The 9,605-nt window shown below is 47.0% G+C and overlaps 1 pseudogene; it reads left to right on the top strand.

The window, feature by feature from the left end:
- The first annotated feature begins 4,618 nt into the window (after positions 1-4,618).
- LOC149269508 (uncharacterized) lies at positions 4,619-5,163 on the top strand (annotated as a pseudogene).
- Positions 5,164-9,605: the final 4,442 nt, after the last annotated feature.

Below are 9,605 nucleotides of genomic sequence, written 5' to 3'. Positions count from 1 at the left end.
ATGGCAAAGAAGGTGGAATAGCTCAGCTAAAGGGCGGTGGACGCACAAGCTCATCCCGGAGCTTGAACCATGGGTTAACCGCAAACATGGCGAGGTTAACTTCTACCTTACGCAGATCCTCTCGGGTCATGGATGCTTTCGGAGCTATTTGAAGCGCTTTGGCCACGAGGAATCTGACGAGTGCCCCTGGTGCGAGCGAGGGCATGTGGAAGACGCCAACCACATTCTTTTCGAATGTGGACGGTTCCTGGAGGAGAGGCGTCGTCTGGAAGAGGCAGTGGGCCGCTCCATCAGAGCGGACAACTTAGTCAACGCCATGCTGGAATCGGAGGAAGCTTCGGAACTAACAAGCACCTTCGCGGCCACGGTGATGATGGAGCTCCGCAGAGTCGAGCGATCGAGAAGACGAGCTGTCCCAGGCTAAGGTAGCGCATAGTGCTTGCGAAGCAATGCTTTACGGCCGTCCCGCAAGCACCGCGCGCTATCCTAGCCACCACGCAACTTGCAATTTGTATAATTTTGTCAATAAATGAATAAAAAAAAAAAAAAAAAAAAACACACACACATACACAAACAATTACATACATATACACACACAAGCATATACACGCATGGGCGGCAGTGAGCGCTTACTATTAGAACTTAATTGATTAATAACTTTTTTGTGGACGTACGATCTTCATGAAACTTTCAGATTATGATTATAACATGGATATGCATGTAATTGCCAAAGCACAAGTCTCTAGTATTTGAAATACGCTTTGTACAAAAGTGAGGGTGAGGGGGTGAATTTAAGGGTGGGGGGTAAATTTTAACAAAAACCGAAATTGTATAAATTGCATATAAGCATACATTAAAAATTTGGAGACTCTAGCAATAAGGGTGTAGAAGATATAATTTTATAACTGGGTTTCGATAAGGTTTTTTATCGATAAAAAAGATCGGGATGAGTTATCGATTTTTAATGATAAACTTGATATGCGCGCTGTAATTACGGACATTTTAAAAAAATTTGAAGTCTCTAGCTCTTATATCTTCGGAAATCGACGCGTTCATACATACGGACAGACGGACGGACGGACAGACGGACAGACGGACAGACAGACGGACAGGGCCAAATCAACTCAGCTCGTCGCCCTGATCAAGAATATATGTGGGGTCTGCCACGCCTCCTTCTGCCTGTTACATACATTTCAACAAAACCATTATACCCTGATTTCCCATTGAAAATGGGTTCAGGGTATAAAAAGAAAGGAAAGAAAACAAGGAAAAGCGAACAAGGAAGCATCAAGACAACAAGGCATCAAGAATGGAAGGAGGAACACCCCATACTTCGGGACTAAGCGTCGGCTGGGTCTACCAGCGCTGTAAAGAGGAGTTGATAGCGGTAGCATGGGATCTTGGCCTTGAAGATGAAGGCCGCGTGGAGAATCTCAGAAAGAGGTTGTCGTCATTCATCCAGGGCGGCAACTATTCGGTAGAAATCAAAGGGCGACTGGCCGAATGGAGACACGTTTCTCTTCGGGAGGCGCGGCATCGAGTATGGGCGGCCGCGCGTACCAGAAACCAGAGCCCGATTTGCGGAAGATCCAGGAGAGTGGTTCCATTTCGACAGCACCGCTGAGGCTTAGTGTGCCGACGGCGAGCAGCGTGGCTGGGAGCCGGAGGGACGAGAGGTCGAGGGAATCCGGCAATGGCGGCGAAATGAGGATGGAGCGTCAGACTCCAGCGCTCTCGTCGCCGCCGGAGAGGCACCCACCTTGGAATATCGCCGAGCAAGTCAGAAAGTGAGGTATGAAATACGACGGTCGGTCAGATCCTCTCGGTTTCATCGAAATCCTGGAGGAGCGAGCCATAACTTATGGGATCAAACTGGACAGGATGCCGAGGGTGCTGAGCGAGGTGTTGGTGGACAAGGCGGCTAAGTGTTTCCTAACTAGTGGGCTAAGAGACGTGCCCTGGATAGAATTCAAGAAATAGTTCTTGGATTTCTTCTTACCTCCCCAATACCTCGAGCGTCTGGAGGATCAGATCCGGGCGCGCCGGCAACGGGAGGGCGAACGATGCGCACAACCTGGACACTTCGCGCGGGAATATCGTAACGCGCCCGTGTTGTTCTGTCGACACTGCGGGCAGCGAGGCCGGACTGCGAGGGAGTGTTGCGGACAGGACGGTGCGGGAAACGGCCAGAGGCGCCCTCCAAGAGAGCGGAGCGCCAATTAGATACGGAAGACGAAGAGAGATACCCGCTCCGAGTAAAAGAGTGGAAGATCGTCGCGACGGTGATGGTCGGGGGTCAAAGGATGACCGCCACGATCGACACCAGGGCCACGCGCAGTTTTGTCAGCGAAGATTCCGTGCGCCAACGGACGATACGATGCGAGCGTTGCCAGGTGGAGTCGCGAATCAGGCTGGCCGATGGATCAGCGCTGGACGTGACAAGGATGATGAAAACGGATGAAAGTCTGGCTGGAAAGACGGCGGGAGCGAACCTGCTAATAATGCCGACCATGCTACACCATGTCATCCTCGGCATGGATTTTCTATGCGCCATCGGCACTACGGTGTGTTGCGGCAACGCGGAGCTGGAGATGAGGATGGTGGACGACGTGGGAGAAGGAGCGTCGCTACCGCGTAAACAAAGAGTAGAGAAAGGCAGCAGCGGTTTTAGAGAGCAAGGCCAGCTCGCTAAAGGACAAGTGAAGGAGTCGGGCCCAGAGGTGTCGCGCGAAGCCGCGACGTCGAAGGAGGACCCAAGGTCGGCAATCACGGTGTCGACAGTTGGCGTTCAGGATGCGTCGAGCCAAGGCGCGCCGCCCGACAAGAAAAGAGGTTAGAGGAAATGGACGAAGAAAAGCAGAAGTAAGAGGAAAAGAATGAACAAAGGGACGCCGAAGGAGAGACTTGGAGAGAATCTTCCGGCGACAAGGAGGAATGAAAAGAAAAGAGGCGAGGCACTGAAAAGAAAAGAGGCGAGGCACTGGTCCAAAAGGGGAGCAGGGCCTTCCGCGGGAGCTGTGAAGCAGAGCGAGGATTTGAGGGGCGGACCCGAGGAGCGGCCGCCGGAGTTTAGGTCGGTCGAGTTGGAGAAGGAAGGTGAGCCCGGAGGCGGTCCACCGACAAGAGAAGAATCAGAAAGCGAGTATGGAGGAAATGAACGATCCGCGCCCGGTAGCAAGGAGTGGCCGGAAGAGTTGGAGGAAGAACTGCAGGAGTTTTTAGAAGCAGAGCTAGCATTGTTTGAGGACCTCAGAGGCGTGACGCACATCGCCGAGCATAGTATCCGAAAGAAGGACGACAAGCCTTTGAAGCAAAGGTACTACCCTAAAAATCCGGCTATGCAAAAGGCGATCGACGAGCAGGTGGACGAGCTACTCCAAGCAGGGGCGATTGAGCCGTCGAAGAGCCCACACAGCGCACCCATAGTCTTAGTCAAGAAAAATATTGGGGATTGGCGCATGTGCGTAGATTATCGTCAACTCAATGCCCACTCGATCCCGGATGCGACCCCGTTCCGCGGATCCTGCACATTTTAGAGAGGTTGCGGCACGCACGTTTCATATCGACGCTGGATCTAAAGAGCGGGTACTGGCAGATCCCGATGGCGGCGTTCACTGTGCCAGGCAGGGAACTGTTCTAATGGCGAGTGATGCCGTTCGGTTTGCATTCGGCGGGGGCGACATTCCAGAGGGCACTGGATACAGTCATCGGGCCCGACATGGAGCCTCACGCGTTTGCATATCTAGATGACATAGTGGTCATCGGAGCGACAAAGGAGCAGCATGTGGCCAACCTGAAGGAAGTTTTCCGGCGGTTGCGGGCGGCCAATCTGAGACTCCACAGAATGAAATGTAGTTTCTTTCGGGAAAAGTTGGCGTACCTTGGCCACGTAATAAGCGGAGAGGGGATTTGCACGGATCCCGCGAAGGTTGAGGCGATTCGGAGCCTCCCATCACCTTCGTGTCTAAAGGAGTTGCGGCAATGCCTAGGAATGGCATCGTGGTATAGACGGTTCGTGCCAGACTTCGCATCGCCAGTACAACCGATGACGAAGCTCCTGAAGAAGGGTCAGAAGTGGACCTGGAGCGAGGAACAGGAGGAGGCGTTGCAGAAACTCAAGGAGAGTTTGACGACCACGCCTATTCTGGCCTGTCCCGACTTCTCGGCCAAATTCGTGCTGCAGACCGACGCCAGCGACTACGTCCTCGGTGCAGTGCTGACGCAAGAAGTTGAGGGGCAGGAGCGAGTAATAGTATATGCCAGTCGGAAGGCTACAGGTGGCGGAGCCAATGGCGGTCTTGTGCGCAGGCTTCGTGGGACCTTTGCCGCGTTCCAAGCGTGGGAACACAATGTTGTTGGTGTTCCACGACGCTTTCGCTAAATGGGTGGAGCTGGTGCCATTGAAGAGAGTTACTACCGCTCTCCTGCAACTGGCGTTCCGGGAACGTATACTCAGCAGATTTGGAGTACCCAGGACATTCGTTTGCGACAACGGCGTACAATTTGCAAGTAGGAGAGTCAAGGCGTTCATGGAATCCTTGGGGTGACACTCCAGTACACAGCGCCTTATCCGCCGCAGGAGAACCCGACGGAGAGAACTAATCGCACGGTGAAGACAATGATAGCTCAGTATATCTAAGGCCATCAGAGCTAATGGGACGAGCTGTTGCCGGAGATAACGCTGGCAGTCAATTCGAGCGTGGCCGACTCCACGGGCTTCACTCCAGCATTTCTGATGTTTGGGCGGGAACCACGCCTACCCGCCGCTTTGTACGATGAAGTCACTCCCGGTTCGGCGACTAGAGAGACCCAGCCCGAGGCCAAAGAAGTTAATATGAGAGAGGTTTTCGACATAGTGCGCAGTAACTTGCAGCGAGCATCAAAAGATCAAGGCAGACACTATAACTTAAGACGGCGTGACTGGAGGCCAACGTTGGGTTCGGCAGTTCTGTTGCAACAACATCAACTGTCGAACGCGGCGGAAGGATTCGCGGCGAAACTGGCGCCCAAATTCGACGGCCCTTACAAGGTCGTTAAGTTCCTATCACCCAACGTAGTGCGCCTAACGAAGGAGGGCGAACGCAAGAGAAGGGTGGCCAACATTGCACAGTTGAAGCCATTTCATCAAGGAGAGGAGGAAACTAACATGACCCCGGTAACCGAGACCGGGGAAACGGGGAACAGGCCTATACGGTGACCGTCGACTCATCGGGGGGCGTAATAATTTCCCTGTCGAAGTAAGGGGGGGGGGGGGGGGGTGTAAGGTGGCCTCTTTTTGTAGGTAATAAGTAAAGATATTGAATGAAATAGATTTTTGTTATGGTGAATAGGATTTGAATAGGATTTGAGGTATAGTTTGATTTTGTAGCAATTAAGGAAAATGAAATGGAATATTGTTGTTATGGATTTTGATTTTTGTAGTTATTAAGATTATATTTTGAAATCATTGTTTATATTTCAGATGTAGGACGTAAGTTGATATTAGTTGATTATTATTAGGTAGTAAGTAGAATAAGCGTTAGTTCGTAAGGTAGTTAATAATTAGATGTAAGTGCCGTAGCGATTAGCCTTAGAAAGTAAGCGAAATTCAAATGAGTGGGCGGGCACGCGATCAGCAATGCGACCGTGCAGCTCGAAAGCTCGCGGTGGTGAATTGCATTGCTGGTCGCGTGGTAAAATCTGCACAGCGGTAGAAGAGGATTGAAAGCTGCGTGCAGATTTTAGTCAGTCTGGAGCTCTCGATGTGAGCGATCAAAAGGGAAAAATAAAACTAATTAGCAAATATAAAGGTTATAAGGCGACAAGTTTAATAAAGTAAGGAAATGCACGTAGAGATGGTTGCGTATTTATTCGTAGCTAGTTTAATAATCAATTTGTTAGTTTAATAATCATAACTAACCACGATAACACTAACTGGTAGTTTGAACGAGGTCACGACCTGTTCGCCGGAAGGTCAAAACTCCCATAATAAAAATGTTTTTGCGACGAGCACACTCTCCCTTGCTTCATGTACTATGAGCATTTGGATGCCTGTGTGCGAAGCTCTTACTGCCTATAGAAATTTTAAATCTCAGCATTTGCATTTGGTCGATCTTGTGAAGTGCTTACATACATATGTGTGTATGTATGTATGTACATTTGATTATGTGTACGCATGGGATGCGATGTTCACAATTATGGGATATCGCTTGTAGAAGCATGTGTATGCCTGTGTTCTTTTACATATGCGTGTGTGTATGCCTGGCAGATGAACATTGGCGTGTGCCTACCTCAACTTTTAATGGTGTGAACGGTTTTGGGTTTTAATTGAAAAGGCGCTTTTATTTAAATATCTGACTATCTAAAGCTGACTAAGTTATTTTACTTGCATACACCTGTATATGTATGTACATATATGAACGGGTGCTAGGGATCGAAAATCGCATCCCATTTTGCCAACTGAGTTTAATCAGGTATTACATTTCATTAAAAATGCCCTCTGATAGGCGAACCCACAATCATTGAAATGAAATCAAGTGCTTAAAGATAGGCGCCAGTCACTATACCACACACATACATATGTGTATGTGTATGAGTTACTCGTCGGCCACAGTGCCACAGAGTATTGGGAAGTGCACTTGTCACTTCTACAAGTGATATCCCATAATTGTGAGCAGCACATCCCATGCGTACACACAATCAAATGTATATACAGACATACATACATATGTATGTGAGCACTTCACAAGATCGACCAAATGCAAATGCTGAACTGTAAAATTGCAACAGGCGGCAAGAGCTTCGCACACAGGCATACAAATGCTCATACTACATGTAGCAAGGGAGAGTGTGTGTGTGCATGCCCGTCGCAAAATCATATTTTTATGAGCACCAACGATTTCAAACCCTTCTTAGAAATAATCATGAAAACGCTAACATTTGTATGAACGTGGCGAACGCTTTTCAAATTTCGGTATACCCTTCACTCATAAGGAACGAGCTAAGATCGTCGCGAACAATTTTCAATTTTTGTGCGCTGCTGCTATTCGAGAGACCATAGAGAGAGAGACCATAAAGAGAGGGAGAGAGTGAGTAAGGAAAAAAGAGCGCATAGCCGTGCTTCATTTGGTAATGCGTGCATTTCGTGGCAGCAGTCGCAGCACACTGATTTTGTCGTGACTTAATTTCACTGCTTGAGCCTCAGAAGACCGAGCCGACCAAATACGAAGTTGTCCGATCTCTTCAGCGCATTTTTTCGGTGTTGAAAAAGTTTGTTCTACATGTCTAGTCTATGTGTTCTTTGGTTAGTGTCAGAATTCATTGTAGTTTAAATAAATAAAAAATAGATTTTTAGTCTTGTTATACCCTGAACCTATTTTGAATGGGAAATCAGGGTATAATGGTTTTGTTGAAATGTATATAACAGGCAGAAGGAGGCGTGGCAGACCCCACAAAGTATATATATTCTTGATCAGGGCGACGAGCTGAGTTGATTTGGCCCTGTCCGTCTGTCTGTCCGTCTGTCCGTCCGTCCGTCTGTCCGTCTGTCCGTCTGTCCGTATGCTTGAACGCGTCGATTTCCGAAGATATAAGAGCTAGAGACTTCAAATTTATTTTAAAATGTTCGTAATTACAGAGCGGATATCGAGTTTATCATTAAAAATCGATATCTCATCCCGATCTTTTTTTATCGATAAAAAACCTTATCGAAAACCAGTTATAAAATTATATCTTCTACACCTTTATTGCTAGAGTCTCCAAATTTTTAATGTATGCTTATATGCAATTTATGCAGTTTCGGTTTTTGTTAAAATTTACCCCCAACCTTTAAAGTCACCCCCTCACCCTCACTTTTGTAAAAAGCGTATTTCAAATACTAGAGACTTGTGCTTTGGCAATTACATGCATATCCATGTTATAATCATAATCTGAAGTTTCATGAAGATCGTACGTCCACAAAAAAAGTTATTAAACAATTAAGTTCTCATAGTAAGCGCTCACTGCCGCCCATGCGTGTTTATGCTTGTGTGTGTATATGTATGTAAATGTTTGCGTATGTGTGTGTGTATACGTTTGTGTGAGTATGCGTGTGTGTGTGTATGTGTGTCTGTATGCGTGTGTGTGTATGTATGCCTGTGTGTGCGTACGTGCGTGTGTGTGTGCGTGTTTCTTGTGTAAATATGCAATTTATACAATTTCGGTTTTTGTTAAAATTTACCCCCCACCCTTAAATTCACCCCCTCACCAACACTTTTGTAAAAAGCGTATTTCAAATACTAGAGACTTGTGCTTTGGCAATTACATGCAAATCCATGTTATAATCATAATGTGAAAGTTTCATGAAGATCGTACGTCCACAAACAAAGTTATTAAGCAATTAAGTTCTCATAGTAAGCGCTCACTGCCGCCCATGCGTGTTTATGCGTGGGTGCTTGTGTGTGTATGTGTTTGTGTATGTGTGTGTGTGTGTGTGTGTGTGTGTGTGTACGTGTGTGTATGTATGTGTGTGTATGTATGCCTGTGTGTGCGTGCGTGCGTGTGTGTGTGTGTGTGTGTGTGTGTGTGTGTGTGTGCGTGTTTCTTGTGTAAGCTGAGAGACGCGAAAAATTATTGAAATAGCTATTGCTCCAAGGGTTCAGGGGATCTCGTAGTCGAGTAGTCTCGACTAGAGCTTTCTTACTTGTTATACCCTGAACCCATTGAAAATGGGAAATCAGGGTATAATGGTTTTGTTAAAAGTATGTAACAGGCAGAAGGAGGCGTGGCAGACCCCACAAAGTATATATATTCTTGATCAGGGCGACGAGCTGAGTCGATTTGGCCCTGTCCGTCTGTCTGTCCGTCCGTCCGTCCGTCCGTCCGTCCGCCGTCTGTCCGTCTGTCCGTATGTATGAACGCGTCGATTTCAGAAGATATAAGAGCTAGAGACTTCAAATTTTTTTTTAAAATGTCCGTAATTACAGCGCGCATATCAAGTTTATCATTAAAAATCGATAACTCATCCCGATCTTTTTTTATCGATAAAAAACCTTATCGAAAACCAATTATAAAATTATATCTTCTACACCCTTATTGCTAGAGTCTCCAAATTTTTAATGTATGCTTATATGCAATTTATACAATTTCGGTTTTTGTTAAAATTTACCCCCCACCCTTAAATTCACCCCCTCGCCATCACTTTTGTAAAAAGCGTATTTCAAATACTAGAGACTTGGGAATGTACACACATATTTACCATATGATTACACTCTAAAAGTTTCATTAGGATCGTATGTCTACAAAAGAAATTATTTAACAAATAAATTCTCATAATATTGCCCACACTGCAGCGCAGCCCAAGCGCAGTCGCTGCTTACTGCGCAGTTAGCAGAGCGCAGGCTTATGCGTGCGTGTGGATGCATGTGTATGTATGTGTGCATAAAAGAAGTGCAGAATGATTAGAATATCAGCTTGGAGGGTTCAGGGTATCTCCTAGTCGAGCAGTCACGACTGGAGCTTTCTTACTTGTTTTTATATTCATTTATTGACAAAATTATATATAGCAAATTGCAAGTTGCGTGGTGGCTAGGATAGCGCGCGGTGCTTGCGGGACGGCCGTAAAGCATTGCTTCGCAAGCACTATGCGC

The sequence above is a fragment of the Drosophila arizonae genome, chromosome 4, assembly GCF_054131065.1.
Source record: "Drosophila arizonae isolate 15081-1271.41 chromosome 4, UAZ_ARI_1.0, whole genome shotgun sequence".
In the NCBI taxonomy this organism is placed as follows: domain Eukaryota; kingdom Metazoa; phylum Arthropoda; class Insecta; order Diptera; family Drosophilidae; genus Drosophila; species Drosophila arizonae.
Note: the sequence above shows the minus strand (reverse complement) of the source record. Positions and strands in the feature narration are given on the sequence as shown.